Raw genomic sequence first — 21,294 nt, forward strand, 5'->3', positions numbered from 1 at the left:
TACGCAAAACAAAAATTACGTACTTCTAAATATACCTACATAACTCAAAGGTGACTGACTGACATAGGGATTTATCAACGCACAGCCCAAACCACTGGACGGATCGGGCTGAAATTTGGCATGCAGGTAGATGTTATGACGTAGGCATTCGCTAAGAAAGGATTTTGATCAATTCTACCCCCGAGGGGATAAAACAGGGGATGCAAATATTACTTCGTAACGCGAGCGAAGCCGCGGACAAAAGCTCGTTTCAAATATACCAATTCAAGAACTTTCTCATGTATATTTTTTAATTTTAGTTCGCGTTATTTAGTCATTAGGAAACTTTTGTACGGTTTTCCTTAAAGCGCTGTTTGGACACAGTAATAATAATTATAGAATTAATATATTTTGCGGGATCGTAAAGAAAGCGAGAAAATATAATAGACTAGTACTCATATAGATAGCTATTGCTATTGGGACTTTTTCATATTAGAAAACCTCTCAAAAATTATATAAACAAGTGTTGACATCATTTGTGAACTTTTTTTTCTTACAATAAAGGAGTAGCAGACGAGCATGCAGTCCACCTGATGGTAAGTGGCTACTGCCGCCCCTGGACATCTGTAATCAACCCCAGATAGGATTAGATATTCCTACCTGAGGTCGGCGACAGATGCGCCGCTACCCCTAAGGACTAAGCTGGAACGCCTCGGAAAAGTATGTCTCCCTTACCACACCCTTCAAAACGGTACACAGCAGCGCCTAACACTGCTGTTATTAGGTAGAAATAGGTGTGGCGGTGGTGCCGCCGGAGTCGAACCACAAAGGGTTCTACCACCATCAAACTGTGAAACTTGTCAACTGAAAAAAGTTAATGTTAATTCGATTTGCCTAAATCGTTATACGAAATGTAGGTTTTACTGATACTGAGCTATTTTACCTAATTGATACTGGCGATTATCTTAATTATATCTTGCGGTTCTTAAGTAAGGCTCTTACTTAAATACTAAGATAATTATAGGTGATTATCCTTTGTGGCTCCTAAATGGGAGGCCGTAATCTCTCCTACGGCTTTAGTACCAAGCGTTTTCTTAAACGCCTCTACACTAAAGCCTCTTGTTTGACCACGAAAGAATGAAGACTTGCGATAAAGTTGTTTGGAATCGCTGAAAATTTTGGTCACTTGTTCAACAGGTATCATAATTACAAATCGACCCTTCTCGAGCAAAAAAGACTTAACATGTTTTTTTTTTTCGGAAAATTAGATTTAAGATCTTTCGTTCAATATTACTTGAATACTACATATGAGCAGCATATATCTAAAAAATCATCAGTTCAACCAAAATTAGTTTGCCCACCGCTTATTCGCTTAAAGTAAGTAAAAAGTATCATATCCTCCTGTAGGACTACCATGAGTTTACAAAAGTATTACTCGCTAGCGACTGCGTAAAATAAATGTATGAAAAATTGTACAGCGCCTCTGGTGGTTACTCGTAGAACTAAAATCCGGAGTAGCGTAACTCGATACGTAAAAAACCTATCGAAATCAAATCGCTAGCGAATGTCATTATGATCTATTGCCATACAAATTCGGTCCCATGAGTCATTAATTTGACAGACGTTGTCAAGAAATACCGTAACGATAGTAGTTATGTTATTCACTAGCAAAATGACAATAGTTTTCTATTTACAATTTCTATAGTGGCGTTTCTATGCCAACTCATGGTAGTGCTACTGGAGTATCCTTAAATACCTTTATCCATAAGGGGGCGTTATTAAGGCGATGAAGTTCATTACTCGACTCCTAAGATGTTATCACTGCGTCCCCAGCTTGATACTGTAAATTAAAGTGGCTTAATTTGAAATACTCAGGATTTAAAAGATGGCAATAATTCTTTTAAAGTGTTTTATTGATCAAGATCAGAAAATGCTTTTGGTAAAAACGAGAAGTAATGTGACATTTTTCATTTTATGGTTGAAATAAAAATAGTTCTATTAACTTTAGATCTAGGTCTATATTAGGTTTAGGTCTATATCAAACATAATAACGAACGATGCGTTAATGATGTGATGTCGCCTGATAGAGGTACTAAAGCAAATGCTACACAAGGTGTTTTAAAAATAGTAATGGATGCAAAATAAAATCTGCCGGCAAAACTGTCGAGCCCTAATTGCGTACTTTAGATAAGTATTACAAAAGGATCTTTCAAAGTCATCCCTTAGTACTGAATTGGGAATAAGACAATGTTGTTAAAATATTGTCTACTAAAATCAATCATGTCTATTTCTAAGAAATCTTGGTTAATCATTTTAGCGTGTACGTTCTATAAACTGCGTGTTTTGTCAAAATATCGAAACAAAATAAAAACCGGGCGAATCCGTGAGATATGCTAGTAGCTTAATAAAAGTAACTGCAACTCTGCTAGTAAATAATTTTCACTTGGAACCTCTCGTGCAGCGACAACAATGATAAAAGCTGCGAACTTCCGAACAGTTTCTAAATAAATGACTATTAAACCGCGAACTTCAATAGTGCGCGAACATTCGTCTCCTTAAGCACGCTATTCCTCTCAGTTCACTGTCTAGACTAGTTTGTGTCTGCGACTGCGTATGTCTTGGATACGTTTACAAGTTGGAAGTTCTAGCTTCCAGTTTTGATATTGATTGCACCTGATGATAACGTTAAACAAACGCTATATAAAAAGCGTACTATAAACTAAGTGATTATTTGACTGACAAAACGGTGTGGTCTGAAGTAAAAAAAAAATGATTTGATTTGATTTGATAACGAACCATTACGGGCGTTATACAACAACATGAGATAGGATTAGTGATTTACTTCAGCTCGGCGACGGATGCGCTGCTTCCCTTAACTCGAAATGCGTCATATAGGCGTCTCTTACCAAACACTTCATAGTAGAACATAAGAAAGCTTAATACTGAGCGGTGGTGCCTTCGGAGTCAAACACGAGCAGTGGTTAAAAACTCTTTTCAAAAATTTTCGAAAGACAAAAAGTTCTCGATTCGATTTTTTATGTTTTTTTACTGGAACCGAATTCAAAAAATATGTTTTTATTTCATCTTAAAAATAGACGGGACCATAAATACTTTTTTTTCTCTATGCTATCACACCACGGCATAGCTCTATAATGTTTTCGCTAATTGTCTATATGTATGCTAATATCTACATAGGTATGTAGGTTTAGGACAAACCTCTCCTCTGGGAAGACGGTTAATTAAATCACAGATAGTTAGACGTAACTAAAAAGCGACAGATACGATTACAACGGAACTCAGAATTGTCCGGGGACAAAAAGCACACACCAATCATAGTCCCGATTGGAGAGTCCAATCTGCTTTTTGCTGGACCTCCCTGAGAGCTGGGACGTGACCCGACATAGCTATTGCTTTGATTGTAGTTTTTATTAAACTACAGTTATGTTATGACGGTTTGTGTTATAAAATAAAAGTGTTTTTAGTGTCGTGTATAAAAAAGATTTGAAGTATTTTTTATTTGCGGTTCAAAAGTTATGATTCTTGAGCTACGAGTAGGTTAACAGCTAAAGAATTTAAGATTTTAAGGAGTTCCAAAATTACGCTACAGTATTCACTATTTTAAGGAATTAGAAAAAACATTGTTAGGTTATTTCCATATTTTTTAATCTTTAATCACCTGTCGGACAACCTAATCTTTGACGTTCAATTAAAATAAATCTATTGATTATTGTTATTTTATCTGTGGCGTTTCGCGCCTTTGCACTTGACAGATTCTTTTCGTCAGACTGCCATTGTATGTTTTTTTCTTTTTATGAGGCTATGGTATTGTGACGAAGGACACATATATTATATTATTTTTGTAATATTTCATAATAATTATTAATTATTGATATTATAATAAAAAAAATATATATTATAATATCTTATACATTCCTTTTAACAAACAATGCTGCGTAATTTACTACAACATTGTTTTATTGATTTTAATCACTTTTATTTTCATAATCCTTATCTGCCTAGCTGTCGTAGTAAGACATAATGATCATAAAACAATAAATTTAATTACGATAAAGAAGAATGGATAATAAAAATATAAAACTGCTATCTGTTTTTGAACTTTGTACTTTTCACAACTTTCTGATATTGAACATTATTTGTTTCGTAATAGGTAATGAATCATCATCATCAACTCATTACTGTCTCACTGCTGGGCACGGTCTTCTCTCAGAATGAAAAGGATTAGGTCATAGTCCACCGCGCTGACCAAGTGCGGATTGGTAGACTACACATACCTTTGAAAACTTGTTTTTTTATGATTTCTCAGGTATGCAGGTTTCCTCACGATGTTTTCTTTCACCATTTTTAAGCTAGTGATAATTAATTTCTAATACGCACGTAACTTTGATTAATCGTAATGAGAGATGCGTGCCTGAAACTCGGATCCCTTGATCAAGAGTTTCTTTACCACTACTGACTTTTTACTGCTCAGGTATTGAATAAGGTCATTCAATAAAGAAGATATTTGTTAAATGACTTTTTCTTTAATTCAGTCTTTGAAGAAAGTAACTGTAAGTAGCCAATCTTGAATATCTAACAACAAAAAAGACGTCACGTAGAATCTAGAAGAAAATTCTCAAAAATTCACTTGTAGGGTACCAAATAACTTTCCCACGTATCCAATGCCTTCAACCGAACAAGTTTTCTTGTTACTTATAGACGCAACTTTGTTTCGTACTGAAGTTCAGTTGGCCGCCATTAAAAGTTTTAATTCATTTACCGAGCGGTCTTGAACGCATCTCAAGACTGTATGTAGCGTTGTCTACAATTTTTAAGATTATATTAAGTAATTTGGTGGTTTTAGGCAAAAAAAATGTATGAAGTGTATGTATGTGTGTAGTTGACAGATAACGTACAACTTAGCTGATGGGCTAGCTGTACGTTTAGAAGCATGGAAGTTTTCAGTTTTTTTTTATAATATATGTGAGAACTGTCAAACTTTTTGAAAATTCTACCCCAGGGGAAATAAGTAGGGGATGAAACTTTGTCATGCGTAATGCGTATTGATAATATTTAATTTAATGTAAAATAATTTAATTAAAATGTCTCTTTCCACGATTTTATAACAAAAAGACTGGAAAAATACTGTAGCAGCTTATAATTTTTACATAAATAAAATATTCTTCATTATATTCAGTTTACAAAAGTATTTATTAAATGTTGGCTTTTAAAAATGAATGAAGCACTAATATGAAATTATGGACAGAAATAAACCCGTTTCAAAATTTGTCTTAATGTTAAAAACTCATACTAAGGGTACAGGTTTGTGTGTATACTACACGAAACGTAAATACGTTTTTTCCGTTCTTTTCTAGTCAATATAATTATTGACTAGAAGAACGGTATTTCTTTGTTACACAGTACTATTAATTATACTGTTTCTACGTTTACTTAATACTGCTACTTAAACGTTCCATTACAACACGAAGACATTCCAATTAACCAGCTTTATTTGCTACTTTTTGTTGCCAGTTGTAACTAACAGTGATTCCGGACTTCGTTTTAATGAATGCTGTAACTGTGTTCTTTTTTTAAGAATTCGAAATTCAATAATTTTGCTGACATAATTCGTGAAATGATTGGATGTTATTAAATTTTAATATGAATTTTGTGTTTTCAACAGAGATCTCGGTCAACGTTATTTTGGTTCTAAATAATTAAACTAAATCAACGCTTTCGTACTTATATTCAATGTTCTCACGTCCTCAAAGTTGACTGAAATAACATAGATACTTTTCAGCTTTAATTCGACCTTCTATACCACTCTTTTCGTTAGCTAACGAATGTGTAGGTACTGTCTTATATTATTCAGCACCGCAACACTAGCTACATTAGTGCTCTCACGTCCAGTTAATTCATGAAATGGACCCCATACCTCTCTCTTTTAGAATTTAATCCCTTACAGAAAATTCTGCCAATAGCCATAGCAATAGCCATGGATGCTTTTGTACCGGTGAGGACTAGTTGGAACGTAACGTTTGTGTAAGTCTCTATCTTTACACAGCTTTCAAGCCAGAACTCACGAACATTCAAAATTTCTGATAAGGATAAAACATGTGCAGCGGTGGTCCCTACACTATTGAGCAAAATATCTTATCCAATATGAAATGTTAAAAAAATATGTGTTAAGAAAATTAAAAAAAGTATTCAATCTCCTTTTCCTACAAAAGTTAAAATCCACACCACTATCAACATTTTGGTACTTATAACCGAAATGAAATCGAGCTTGCAGTAACCTGCAATCGACTTTTGAAAAGCTATTTGGCGACGGCGTCGACACCTTTAGCAAATCGCTCGATAAGCCCGCTCAGCGTCGTTACTTTAATGAACCTTACTTGAGATTTTTGAACCGTTTCGTGTAATATTTAATGATAAATCATTCCTATTTTAAATAATCGTTTTGTAAGATTAAACTATAAATAAGTGCGTAGCCGCCACCGCCCGTGGATGAAAATAGTAATTCTCCTTGTGTTGCCTTTTTTGAAGACTACGGTTGTTGCCGTAAATGTGAATGAACTGGCATCCAGATCTTTCCACTGAAACACAATAACTGCTTCAGACTACAAACAGGAAAGACGATGGTAGTCGAACCATACTAACAGACCAGACAAGGACCGGGACCAGACACATATATTATTATGTCCATAGCCGCGTCTAAAGCTGCAATTATCAGGCCACATTGTTCGTAGGACAGCTAACCTACGAGTCAAAAGAAACTATAATTGAGCACAAAGAGAACAGGCCGCTTCTGACTAAAGAGCATGATAGCCTCATACCTTCAAGTAAACATTGGATTTAAAGGCGTCAGGACTGGTCGGAGCGGCGAAGGTCTGTGTTCAGCAGTGGACTACTAAAACCAACTAGACAGGTTTTTTTCATAACATAGGAGTAGCAGACGAGCTAGCAGTCAACCTGATAGTAAGTGGCTACTGTCGCCCATGGATATCTGTAATCAATCCCAAATACGAATAAATATCCCTGAGGATTAATCTGGACCGCCTCGAAAAAGTATGTCTACCTCACTACACCGTTCGAACCAGAACGCGGCTGTTATTAGGTAGAAATAGGAGTGGCGCTGGTGCCATCGGAGTCGAACCACAAAGGGTTCTGCCACCACTGAATGCAACCGTTCAATTTCACCTACTTTCAGATGCAAATAAAATTCACTTAATGCAATGATAACAATATCTGTTATATACTTGTTGAGTCCACAACTATAAGAGTGATACAATTACATTTTAATTTGCAAAATTAATTCCAAATGATCCAGTTGATTGTAATTACGTGTGTTAACAGCTATTTTAGTTGAAATTGAATACGGTTTGGCGTGTATTATTTTAAACTGTAATAATTATATTTTAACTTAAATAGCAATGAGGGTATTATTTCAATACGAATGTATTTGGATATGTTGCACTGAAGCGTATGCTTCGTGTGTTATCGCAATTAATTGTTTCAATGATTCTATAAATATATTTATTTGGTATACGTTTATTGTTCATAATTCGATTCGATTATCATTTGTCGAATTTAACATTGGTCGAATTTAACACAATGTTAGATGATAAAACGCACACAAACTTATGTTAGAGTATATGAATACGGCCTTTTTTTTTGTTTTCGAGGGGGAAACCTTCGAAAGGTACCCGATGCCGTGGCCACAGAGTTATGTGGGATTCTTACCGCACTAAAACCCCCCCGGTGGCCGTCCTCGGCGCTGCGTAAAGGACTCCGGGATCTCTAACGGAACGCAACCGGAGTCCTCTTAGCGCGTTGCCCCGTCGGGCTCCGTCCAGGTGAGCTTGATGCTCACCACACCATCAGTTGTACACGACGGTATGCGACCACACGTACCGCCGTCCTTCCCGGGGTTGCTGGCCGGGCGGTTTGAGCTCCCACTCTTGCCGCTCGCAACCCCGGAAGCCCCTTTTAGTATCTTACGACAGGCAGGGGATACCGTAGCCCTATTCTGGTCCCGGAACTACAGGGACAATATGAATACGGCCTAGCTTTATGTTTGTTGAACAAAAATAAAAATTGACATCATTTTCGTGTGTCGAGATTTATGATATCTAGATAGATATTAAATAAAAACTTTGTCATTAAATTTAAAACATTTTAAAAAGACGTGTTAGTACGAGTATTATACACAATCCTACAATAATAATATTGATATTAACGCAATATTTACACTTATATACTATTGTTAAAATTTGTCTTCTCACACACCCAAGGTATATTAGTTAAAAACAAATAGTAACATTTTATTATTTCCCATGTAAGAAAATTAAGTACATACGTGTAACTATAAGTACCTACTTAATAATAAAACCCTTAAAATGCAATGCAGCAGGAGTGAACACTGTAATATTTATTATTACCTTTTTTTTTTTTTTTTTTTTTTTTCTCGAGGGGGAAACCTTCAAAAGGTACCCGACGACGTGGGAGCGACGCCGGGTTATGTGGGATTTTTACCGCACTAAAACCCCCCCCGGTGGCCGTCCTCAACGCTTGTTGGAGAACTCCGGGATCTCCAACGGAACACAACCGGAGCCCTCCAAGCGTGATGCCCAACGGGCTCTACCCTGGGGGAGCAGTTTTCGCTCCTCCCACACCATATAGTGTTTACGACGGTATGCGCCCACACATACCGCCGTCCTTCCCGGGGTCGCTTGCTGGACGGTTCGAGCTCCCACTCTTGCCGTCCGCAACCCCGGAAGCCCCCTTTTAGTCGCCTCCTACGACAGGCAGGGGATACCGTAGCCCTATTCTAGTCCCGGAACTACAGGGACAGATATTTATTACTACCTACCGCTGTTATCACAATTTGTAATTTGGAATCTGCCCAATAAAATTGTAAGTCTCATTATCAATGAAGTAAAAATTTATGATGGCTAAGGACATATCAAGTGCGTGTACTTAATGAATATTGCGTATTTTTGTGTTGCAACCGTCGTTGGCAACCCACTTTCCCACTGCTGGGACCTCGAACTGGGAGACTTTAGGCCATAGTCCACGACGCACGCCTTTAACGATATAGTAGACTTCAAAAACCTTTAAGCACTTTTTAAAGGACTCTTGGGCGTATAGATTTTCTTTCTATGTTTTGTTTCGACGTTTAATTAAGCGGTAGTTAATTTCTAATACGCTCATAACTGTGAAAAACCAGGATTGCGTGCCTAAAGTTTAAACCTTGGGGTTCATTCAAAGACCGAGTTTCAACCGCTATCATCAATAATATATTTTCTGCTAGATGTGATCGGAAGTGTCTGATTAATTTAATCTCTTAATTCAATTAATAATTTATTATTTCTTTAGCTTTAAAATATTTCATTTATATTTCTCTATGAAGACGAATATGTTTCTTTCTTGATAACCGATTGAAAAAATATAAAGATAGCAGACCCATATCTATTTTATGTAGCTGATTACTATTTGTCATAGTTTTGTCTTTTGGTTCGATCACGATAAGTTCACGGGCAACGAACCCAACATGTTAAGGACGGCGTAATTTGCGACGATTTATTTTGTTTTTAATTATAATCTTTCATTGAATAGCCCGTAAATTAATGTAATCTCATTGTTTTTTGACTTTATCTTCTTAATCCATATTTAAGTTATGTGTTAAGTGGTCACTGCCGCCAGTCCCGTATCTAGATTTTTTGTTTCGGGGAATTTGACCCAACTGAATGAAGGCTTTCAAAGAATTCGACGACCCGCGTGGCGAAGCGGTCACCATGCCGGTCTGACGTGTTGAGGGACCCGGGTTCGATCCCCGGCCAGACAGATTTTTAAATGATGAATTTAGATTTCTGTTTCTGGGTCTGGGTGTTTGTGTATTTGTCTCTGTGTGTGTCCAGCACCCACGATACAGGGAATCCTAGTGAGGGACTGTGAGTGTAGAAAGCGTATTTTTAACAATTTGAGTGCGAAATAGACATGGTCTCCCTATATCTACATTTTTGAAAGAAGAAAAAGTTCAACTATTTAATATTATTGCATGTATGATAATTGACAATAGAAGTAGATGTTGAGTTTGTTTGTTTCCTTGTTACAGGTAATCAACTTTACTAAATTGCGAAGAATGTTACATTTCACATGCGTGAGTAGAAAACTGGAAATCGACGAAGTAAAGAGTATGTATGTAAATAAAGTAGTTATCAGTGGGTGCGCAACGTTTATCGTCGTGTGTCGCCAGCAACTGTCGCCAACAGTAGTCAATGGCCGTCATTTGTAGCCAGGGACCGTCACCAACAGTCGTCGATATGAATTATCGTTTCTGTTAATTCATTGTCGCTCTTTTGTCATCTCTTAGATTATCGACTAGATGACTAGATTTAAATCTAAATTATAGAGTTAAATCTATTCTTTTTGAATGTGTGGATGACTTCTATAACATAGAACTAAGTTACTAAACTAAGTTATTTTTTTATATAATATAGGAGTAGCAGACGAGTATGCAATCCACCTGATGGTAAGTGGCTATTGCCGCTCATGGAAAACTGTCATCAGCCTCAGATAGGATTAGATATTCCTTCCTCGGCAACAGATGCGCTGCTACCCCAGAAGACTAAGCTGGAACGCCTCGGAAAAGTATGTCTTACCCTTACATACCCTTGAAACCAGAACACAGCAGCGCTTAACGCTGCTGTTATGAGGCAAATAGGTGTGGCGGTCGTGGTGCCGGAGTCGAACCACAAAGGGTTCTACCACCTTCAATAATTTAAATTCGAAACCGTTTACTAATATTATTTCGGCGTTCTAATATGACCTAGTGTATTTTAGCGTAATTACTATAAACTAAATATTAAACAGAGAGTGATTATTTAATATTTACATCAAATAGTAATTATTCAGTATAAAGGTATATGTCTACGTCATTTGGACTCGTAAAATATTTGCTACATAATTACACTCGACTCGCTATTCGGGTCAAACTTATTACAAATGTATTATTCTGTTTGACGTCACATCCATGTCTGTGATACCACACAACTAAACCCTCTTCATACATATGAAACGTTCACGGGTTAAAGTGTGAATAAGTAAATGCCGTGCTGTGTTTTAGTTTGATGGGTGGGGGTTTCGGTGAATTGTACATTTGTACAAGGCATTCAAAATATGGTAGCGACGTATCTCTAGTACGACTGAAGACGTGTTGTATCTGGGATTGGTTAAAAAATTCAATGGGCAGCAGTAGCCACGATTAGGTGGACTACGTGCATGTTTTTACATAAAAAATAAGTAAATAGATCACATGAATAGTGAAATTAGTAAAACATAAATAAGTAAATACATTTTAAAAGTTGGTAGAATCTTTCGTAGTTCGACTCTACTAACTTGCTCAAGGGAGCACTGCAAAGCCCATTTCGATTTTTATAACAACATGTTAAGCGCTCCTGGCTTCTTCCATCGCACCAGAATTCGGTATGGCAGATACATTTATTTCAGGCTTTCCAACGTGGTCCTCAGGGGTAACAAGGCACATGTCGTCGACTTCAGGTGGGACTTTAATTCTGCGGTCAATGTATGTATATTAATGGGCGGCAGTCGCCACTTCCCATTGGGTGGATTGCAAGTATGTTAGCCACTAGAATTTCCTAAAAAAATAACGCTTCTCATGCGTCCTCCTCCCTGCTAGCACTTTTCTCTTAGTATTTGTACTTTTATGAATGTGATAAGTGAGATAAGTAATTACCTCAGTATATATACAGTAAGCAATCCAATTAAGACGTCGCTAGTGGTATTGGTAATTGGCTTCATGTAGGTTCTATATTCATAGTTTATCCTGCGTCTCTTTATACAAGGTTTGAGCTCTGTCTTGTGTAACCTACGTCAAAGAGAACCTTTTATATAGCTGAGAGAGAATGTACCCTACGTTCAAAAGAAATATAATACCTGAATAATAACCTAATAATGGGCCAACGTTATTTTCTTTTCGCAAAGAGAGATCTTTCGTCAGGCCAAATGTCGTTTAGGGAGCTGTACGCATCCAGTTCATCTAATGTTAAGTGGTCAGTGCCGCTCTTGGACACCGGTAACAATCTTCATATAGAACAAGAGTTCCATCTGAAGATGCTCGTAGATACATTTCCACTCCTGAGGACTAAGATGGCTGTCTAGTTATCCGATATTCAAACCCTTTTACAAAAATGTAGACCTGCTTTTGCTACCGTTCTTATTTCTAGCGAAAACCCCGGTCCTATCGTACCTTTAAGGTGTTAGAACCCATTGTGGTTCGCTTCCGGCGGCACCACCACACCTATTTCTGCTTCATAAGAGCAATGTTTAGCGCTGCTGTGTTTTGGTTTGAAGGGTGTGGTAAGGGAGACATTTCCGAAACGTATCAGCTTAGTCATTAAGGGAAGCGGCGCATCTGTGACTGATCTCAGGTAGGAATATCTAATCCAATGTGGGGTTGATTACAGATGTCTAAGGGCGGTAGTAGCCACTTACCATCAGGTGGACTGCATGCTCGTCTGCTACTCAACCTATTACTTCTTTCCCCAACTTTACTGGTTCTTTCACCTTCCTGCCATATGAGTAAAATCTATCAAATTTAGATAAGTTTTCTGTTTGATTCTTTAAACAACTTACAACAAACACCACAGAACTTTTATTCCACCTACGCGTAAGTATTACATGCACTTATTACTTCTGATATGATTCGCGGTGTAAGAGTCAGATGAACGTACCTACTGCATTTTGTCAATTTTACAGGAGAGCAAAAATAGTGTGAAAATTCGCCACTTCAAACTTTACCAGTTCATTAATATAGATAATATATAGTAGTTGAAATAAAAATATTGAATATAGCGTTACGTTGTTTCGCCATTTCATAAAAGACTACATTGTGGACGGTTTTGTGAAAAAGAAACCAATTTTTGTTTTTTTTGTACATACGTTCATCTGACTCTTACACCGCGAATTGAAGTAGATACTTTCCAAATCAGACTAACATTACTAGCTAGACAGACTACATAGACTAAGGTATGCTATAGTACATATCTTAAGGCCAGTATATAAATTGTGAGTCGCTAATGCGGTGCGGCGTGGCCCATGATAAATGTGACATTGAGACCTACGAGCGGTTCTAATTCATACAGCGTCTGTGATAGATCGAGCTCAGACCTTCAGACTAGGGTCAGACGGATCATTCTAATAGGTATATTATTCTACAGTAGAAAGGTTTTAGAAGTTCGTCTTGTGTTAGTTTGCATTTTTTTTATGCCAATAGGATGGGTGACCACTAGTGGTTACTTTAGTGTGAACTTATGTACTTCGGAAGGCATATAAAATCGTTGGCTTTGGTTGTTATCATACGATAGTAGTCGCAAATTTTCGTCAGAAAATTAGACCTTATGAACATTTTCTGATTCCTGGGTGCCATGGACATACAAGGACGAATACACAAACACTTAGAGCTAGAAAAACCAAAAATTCATCATTATATATCTGTCTGGCCGGCGATCGAACCCGGAACCGTGTATCCGAGCAGTATGGTGACCGGTCTACCATGTCGGTCGCAAGCCGCCAATATAGAGGATATGTTCTAGACTAGTGTATTTTTCTACTCAACTTTGTGTGAGTCAATAGCACTCACAAAATTATCCGAATAAGTGGCTATGAATATAGAAAATATATTCCTATACAAGGTAGAAAGTGCTATCAGTTTAGAGACTACCTAACTAATTTACTCCAAGATTTCTCTCAGAAACAGCAGTATATTAGCAGACACTGCATGCATATTATTAATCACTAGCTCATAAATGAGTTCAGTTAATGTGGACTGGCGTGGTCATGATATATGCACTGTCGAGACCTAGCTGTAATTCACACAACGTCTGCTACGGATCGCCTCGTATATGGATATACGACTATATATCCATGTAAGTAGGACCTACAATATTGCATTTAGTCCATTGAAATGTTACATTTGCGTTGCAATTGATGGAAGACTCGCAAAAAATTATAAGAAAAAAAAATGTTTCAAAATGTTAATAATAATAGTTAATATCTTTGTTGTTTTTGGTTTTACGACAAAAAGTTGTAGCTAATTCAATTTGTGGTAATAATTGTTTTAACAAATTTTCTGTGTGACGGATAGTTTGTGAAATAAGAACATGAAAACCCTTTTTAAATAAAAAATATTGTAACTTACAAAAGGTAGTATGGTTAATACGAATCATAGTACAAAAAAATGTTTTGAATTTAGTTTTTCGTAGAATTTTTTTAATTTTGTATGCTAATACTAATATCCATATGACAGATTTGCTTAATTTTGTAAGTTATATCGAATATACATATAGATAATATCATAATACTAACTTACAAAACTAAACCTGAATAAAACAGAATTTTACAGATAATTAAATATGACTTGTAAGAAAGATAGTCTAGACATAGTTCGTTAGGGTGTAATGAGAGAGGGACAAATATAAGAGGTAAGAATCGGAAACAAAACCTCGTCATGACGATAAAACTCTTTGTCAAGTTTTAGCTCAAGATATAGAATATAACAGCGAAAAAAATTAACTCTATGGTAATCTGGCAGTGACAGCAGTCAATATGACTTTTATTTTCATATCATAAATATAAACATTATACATGAAGATGACAATCCTAATCGACGATTCCGAAGAGATTCCATGCTCACAATGCTCTCAAGTGCGCAAGACGTTCATCCTGATAGCTGTGTCAGCTGTGCTACCAATGGTGTTGTTCACTGCTGTGCTCCTCCTGCTCGCGATGGGGAAGGACAAACCACTAGAGGATATCACAAGCGTTGTAGCAGAATTCGTCCTTGGATTACTCTACGTTCAGCTCTCCGTTGCTACGTCAGTCCTCATCATCAGCTTCATGAAGCAACGTCGTCCTGTAATGAAGTACTACGTCTGGTACCTGATGTTCCATTCCTTCACGATGCTCCTGTTTCTAAGTTCCACGTGTATCATGACCGTAGCTAACGAGTCCTACCTATTGAGCAGTGTTGTGTTAGTATCAGGTGGCGCTTACTTCTACGTCCTGTATAACTTCGGTCATATCAATAATCTTTCTAAGTGTTTTCGGAGACTGTATTGAGAGTATTGTGTTAGATATTATATGTTTAGTGATTTGAAATGTGTTTAATTTAAACTAAGCTACGTTCTTTGCAATTCTGTCAAACTACTGTATATGTTAGTGTCCCTAGAATCGGTGAATTTATGGGGTATGCTCCACCACGCATCTCTAATGTGAATTGTTTTGGTTTATGCGGCTTGCTTTCTACCTGAGCATAGGTCGCCATGTATTCAATTTACAATAAAATTAAAATACCATCTGAAGTTAGCTAAACATACTTAGTTATCTACTATATGTTTGTCCTAACCAAACCCTTTAAAACAGAATACGATACCACTTTAACACTGTTTCTTCTCCTCCAGTTGCTTACAAGAGTAGAAAAACAGTAGCGATGGTACCTCCAGAGTGAAATCACGTAGTATTCTACCACATTTAAATCGTTGAAGGGATGATTTACTTCCATTTATACTATCTTATCTATAGTTATTTGTTTTTAACATTCAAATATCATGGAAACAAGGAACATTTGTCTATAATTATTTCCACAACAATTAAAGTAAATTGCTATGCTAATGTGCTAATTAAAATTTCATCTCATGCTCATCTCGGTATTAAAGTTAATTCAGCTTCACCGAGGGTCTATAAGGAAGCTGTTGTACAGTCAACGAGATGTGACTTACGAACTATGTGAATAAATGTAAAACAAATTGAGTTTACATCGAATACGTTGAAGGTTAATAACTAGTAAAATCGTCGTGTTTGAAACTCAGAGAACTCTGGAGAGGTAGTAACGATTTTGTAATCAACCACCTTCCACGATGGAAAGCCTTCTAATCCTTACTAAGATAGGTTAAAACTGAACGGTATACAACTAATAAAATACTACACAAATTGTGTCGTCAAAATTAATAATTTGGATTAATACGATTTTTCAAATGCTTTACTTAGAGAGCTATTGCCTTTTGACAATTGCTCTTCATAAAACTTCTTGTAAAACTATTTTTTTTACGAATTATCGCTTACTTTTCCGAGGCGTTCCAGCTTAGTCCTCAGGGGTAGCGGCGCATCTGTGGCCGACCTCAGGTAGGAATATCTAATCCTCCTCCTAGGAATATCTAATAATCTGGGGTTGATTACAGATGTCCATGGGCGGCAGTAGCCACATCAGGTGGACTGCATGCTCGTCTGCTATTCTTATATTATAAAAAAAAAAAAAAAAAAAATCGCTAATCTGCTGACAATACCACAAGTCCGCAAGCCAGTTTCGATATCACGAAGACGCTCCCTTATAATCGGATTACCGGGGCCCTTACATAAACTTTACGAATCTGCATAAACTATTAGTACCCACGGTTTACAAAGACCCTTCCCGTACAAAGGATTCTTTGACAAGTTTGCGGTTTGGACAATGGACATACGATGTATTGACTAAGTTAGGGAAACGTGGGGCCCTGTAAGGGCATAATCAAACAGTTTGTCGGTACGTAATATAGTTAACAATAGTTAAGATATACGTAGTTTGTTATGCAAATAGGTGTAAAGTAAATAAACTAAATCAATAATAATATCCATTTAACACAAACTTAAGTATAAATGATCCGTGGTGACATACTCACCATGGTTCACTTAGAAAGTTCCCGAATTAAATTTTTGTTATGAATCAGGGGTACTGGGATATTTTTATGGCACCTGCAATTCAGAGTAATCCTGGAAATAATATATTAGTCTCCTACGACTTCAATGGAAAATTAGGAGTACTAAAAGTTCCTTAACATTAGATAGGTACTTAAGTTTTATATTTTGAACTAATGCCGGTAGAGACAGCTACATGTCTGAATCACGCTATCGAAGTTTTCTCAACGAAGACCGACGTCTCCCTAAAGCCTTTGCCCTTTACTAAAAAGAGCTTAAATATTTTATATTGAATTTAATATTATATTTAATTAAACAAACTGTGAATAATTACTAGTCATTGTAATAAGTATTACATAGAATGAAATGAAACCGACTTCTTTATGTAAACGAAGCTGTTTTATCTCGACAATTATTTAACTTTCATTGCTCAGATAAATTATGAGGTCATCAAAACTTCAGCAAATAATAAAAGTCAAGTCTGTCAACGTTTGGAGTTCTCAGGGAATGGGTTCATTAACCTTTCTCATTAAATTATATCGTTTGTTTTAAATTATGTTTGTTCATTTTTTGTGGACTTTCATTTTCATTGCTAATCTTGTATATTTGAAAGCTTTAGTTTTGTTCTTAGAATATATTATATTAAAAATGTGGATGGAATGAATCTTACTTTTCTAAATATTTTTTTACACGCTCGGTGTATTTTTTTTGATCCAAAAATACGAATGTTCAATTTAGATTTCTGTTTTGGCTTGACTTGTGTGTATCATAGCACCTACGATACGGAATACTAGACTACAGGTGGTATAACTAGTAATTATTATAAAGCGAAAACCTGACTGAAAAGTGAAGCAATGTTTATGTTTATATTATTCCCACAATATAGACGAATCTTCTCGGTGTTCTTGTATGCATCTGAGTCCTAGACGATCCGAGCTGTAGACAGGAATATCGATGCCTTCGAAATGTGGTGCTGGAGCAGAATGTTGCGAATACCGTGGACGGCTAAAAGAACCAACAAGTCGATTCTCCAGCAGCTAAAAATTAAAATCTGGTTATTCACGCTATGCTACCAACGCATTCTAACCTACTTTGGCCAGATAGCACTAAGACAGTAAGACAACCTTGAAAAGCTGGTTGTGGTGGGCAAGGTAGGCGGAAGAAGAAGAAAGAAGAAGATGAAATTAAGGGACTTTCAGTAACAACTGCTCTCAGACAAGCTGAAGACAGGGTAGCATGGAAGCAGCTCGTCAACTCATCCACAGAGGCTTACCAGAACGAGCACGACCTTCAAAAATGAAGAAAACGACGAATAAGAAGAAGACGAATCTTTTACCAGCGCAATCATATTACTAGTTGTGGTCTTGTGTCCCACTAATAGTAGTACGAAAATATTGTTTAATAACATACACATAAAAAAGACTAATTGAAGTTCTGTATAACTCACATTCTTTGGTCAAGTGGTTGAGTTAAGTGACCGCTTTGTGATATTTTTATGAACAACCGCGCAGTGAAATGAGTTTCTTTCGAGGTATTCCCAATACGCTCTTCTGTAGAGTTTTTAAAGAACTTCAAGTTTGTAAAGTTAGTGAAATATTTTCTTCTGAATGATTGCTATTATATCATTTTTTTTAAACACATTAAAATATTTAAATATTTAAGGTGAAATGTCGCTTTCGTACTTCGCGTAGGCTATACACAAATCTTAAATCATTTAAGCGTTGGTTTTTTTTTTAATTTTTGAGGGCTGAAACCGGGACTCTGTGGGTCTCTTTCAGAATTGAAGGTGGTAGAACTCTTTGTGGTTCGACTTCGACGGCACCACCACCACACCTATTTCTACCTAATAACAGCAGTGTGAGGCGCTGCTGTGTTCCGGTTTGAATTGTTCTAAGGGAGACAGATTTTTCCAAGGCGTTCCAGCTTAGTCCTCAGGGTAGCGGCGCATCTGTGGCCGATAGTGTGGCAGGTTCCTACCTGATATTCCTATATCAGATATTCCTATATCAGATATTCCTATATCTAATCTTATCTGGGGTTGATTTCAGATGTCCATGGGCGGCAGTAGCCACTTACCATCAGGTGGATTGCATGCTTGTCTGCTACTCCGATATTATAAATATATATAATACCATAAACACGCGAACAGAGACACCGTCACCTTTGAACACTTATTCATTTTATATTATTACTAGCAGAACCCGCGGCTTCGCCCGCGTAAAAAAATATGATATGACATACAAATAACTTTAATCGTACACTTGTACCTTTAACAATTTCAACGATAAAGTAGCATTAATATTTAATTATTAAAAACTTTTTTTTTCGTCTCTGTGTACCTAAATTGGCCAAGCTTTCTACAGAAACATACACTAAAACTCTAATTAGTGGACTGTAATGAAACTTTCTTTAAAATATAAGTTTCATGTAGGATACAATAATTATTATTTACACTATTCCACAGGAACCGTCCATGTCATATGGGGCCTTACATACAATGGTTCTTTCCAAGGTCTCTGGCTGGGCGGTTAGAGCTCCCATTCTTGCCGCCCGCAACTCCAGAAGTCCCCCTTTAGTCTCGTACGACATGCAGGGGATACTGTAGCCCTGTTCTAACCCAAAATTGTAATTCAAGGTCTATGTGTCTACCACATCACCATCACTAATCCACGCATAACCACAACCATAGCCCACGGCAGGACAAAATGTTGGCACGCAGTGTGTCCAAAGTAGGCCAATTTGAATAAACTTACACTTATATGAAATTTGCACCCGTCCATGTTGTCGTCTATTTGTCTGAATAGACTTTATTTGAAATTTCACGTTTCTAACTTCGAACCTAAAAGATTCCCGCGTACATACATATAACACTTCTTTGACCTCCTTAGAAGAATTTAAAAAACATTCTTATTTACATATGCATCAATACACATACTTTATCAGCAAATTTCTGAAAGATAATATTCAACACCAGCGGTCGGCAACCCGACACCCACGGGTGGTGTGTGGCCCGCGACTTTCCCTTGTGGCCCGCGGGTCTGCGCGTTACTAATAATTGGCCAAGTGCAAGTCAACCCCGCACCTGGAGGGTTTTTCAAAATTTTCGTTGTACGGAACCAAAATTTTCATTTTTTATAATTTCTAGTATTTAATATTGCAGCAGCCATTAAAGTACACACATTGTGAAAATTTTAACTGTCTACCTCCAACGGTTCAAAAGTTAGTTGGAAAAATATCGAATAGCAGTTTGTTGTATGGGGGGGTCCAACATATTTGTTTTCAACTTTTTTTTATTTTTAGTATTTGTTGTTATAGCGGCCCCGTTATGCACCCTCTGTAAGAATTTCAAATGTCTATCTATTACGGTTCCAGAGATAGAGCCCTGTGACACACGGACAGACGGACAGACAGCGAAGTCTTAGTAATAGGGTTCCGTTTTATCCTTTAGGTACGGAACCCCAAAAAAACACTGTTCTGCACTTCAGCACGCACAATACATTCCCATGTTAAAAATATATGTTACGACGGCCCGTGGAATTTCGCCCTACACTAAACCTCTCTGCACTCCGTTCTTTTTCCAGACACGCCAAATGAAGTAACTTCAATAACAGTTTTTAAAGAAACTTCCTTTACTTATAGTACTCTAATGGGGTTGATTGTTGAGTTGCTAAAAATGCTAAAACAGATGTGTAAACAGAAAGGCATAATGCATACACCCTTTTATAGATGCTTCATTGAGTCTAATGATAATGATGCTTCCAAATTAACCAATTATAAAATAAAGTTCCAGCCCCTATTTAACAACCTTAAGGGTTGATTTTCAAAAAATGGAAATATAAGTGATATATTAATTATTTACAACCAGAAGGCAAAATACCAATTTTCATAGACTTTGCTTCAAAATCTGCGGACTTCTAAACGAAGTTTCTACCCTTATTATACCCTCTTAAGGGTAGATTTTCCATAAATGGTGTTAAAAAAGTTCAATCATTCCCAACCAGAAAGCTAATCACCATTTTTTACAGTCCTTGCTCCCAAATTAACGTTTTTTTAAAATAAATTTCCATCCCCTATTAAACGTCCTTAAGAGTTAATTTTTCAAAAACGGTGAAATAGGTATTCTATTATTTTCTGCTCTAAAATCTGCGAACTTCGAAACAAAGTTCCTACCCCTATTTAATCCTCTTAAGGGTAAATTTTCCATAAACGTTGTTAAAGAAGATCTATTATTTAGTACCAGAAAGCTAAATCCTATTTTTGCAGTCCTTGTTTCCAAATAAACGGATTTTAAAATAAAATTCCATCCCCTATTAAATAACCTTAAGGGTGTATTTTCCAAAAACTGTGAAATAGGTGTCCTGTTATTTTCAATCAGAAAGCCAAATAACAATTTTCATACACTTTGCTTAAAAACCGGCGGACTTCTAAACGAAGTTTCAACCCCTATTTTACCCTCTTAAGGGTAGTTTTTCCATAAATGGTGTTAAAAAAGTTCTGTTATTTCCAACAGGAAAGCCAAATGCAAATTTTTATAGTCCTTGCTTCCGAATTAACGAAGTTTGAAAT

At 36.6% G+C, this 21,294-nt stretch overlaps 1 protein-coding gene across 1 annotated transcript in view; it reads left to right on the plus strand.

Annotated features, from left to right (window-relative positions):
* The window catches only part of Sdc (Syndecan), a 318,705-nt gene that overhangs the window by 146,512 nt on the left and 150,899 nt on the right, over positions 1-21,294 (plus strand). The window lies entirely within an intron of this gene.

The sequence above is a fragment of the Epargyreus clarus genome, unplaced genomic scaffold (genome assembly GCF_041222505.1).
Source record: "Epargyreus clarus isolate Ecla_fem2 unplaced genomic scaffold, WU_Ecla_fem_2.2 ptg000003l, whole genome shotgun sequence".
NCBI classification, from domain to species: domain Eukaryota; kingdom Metazoa; phylum Arthropoda; class Insecta; order Lepidoptera; family Hesperiidae; genus Epargyreus; species Epargyreus clarus.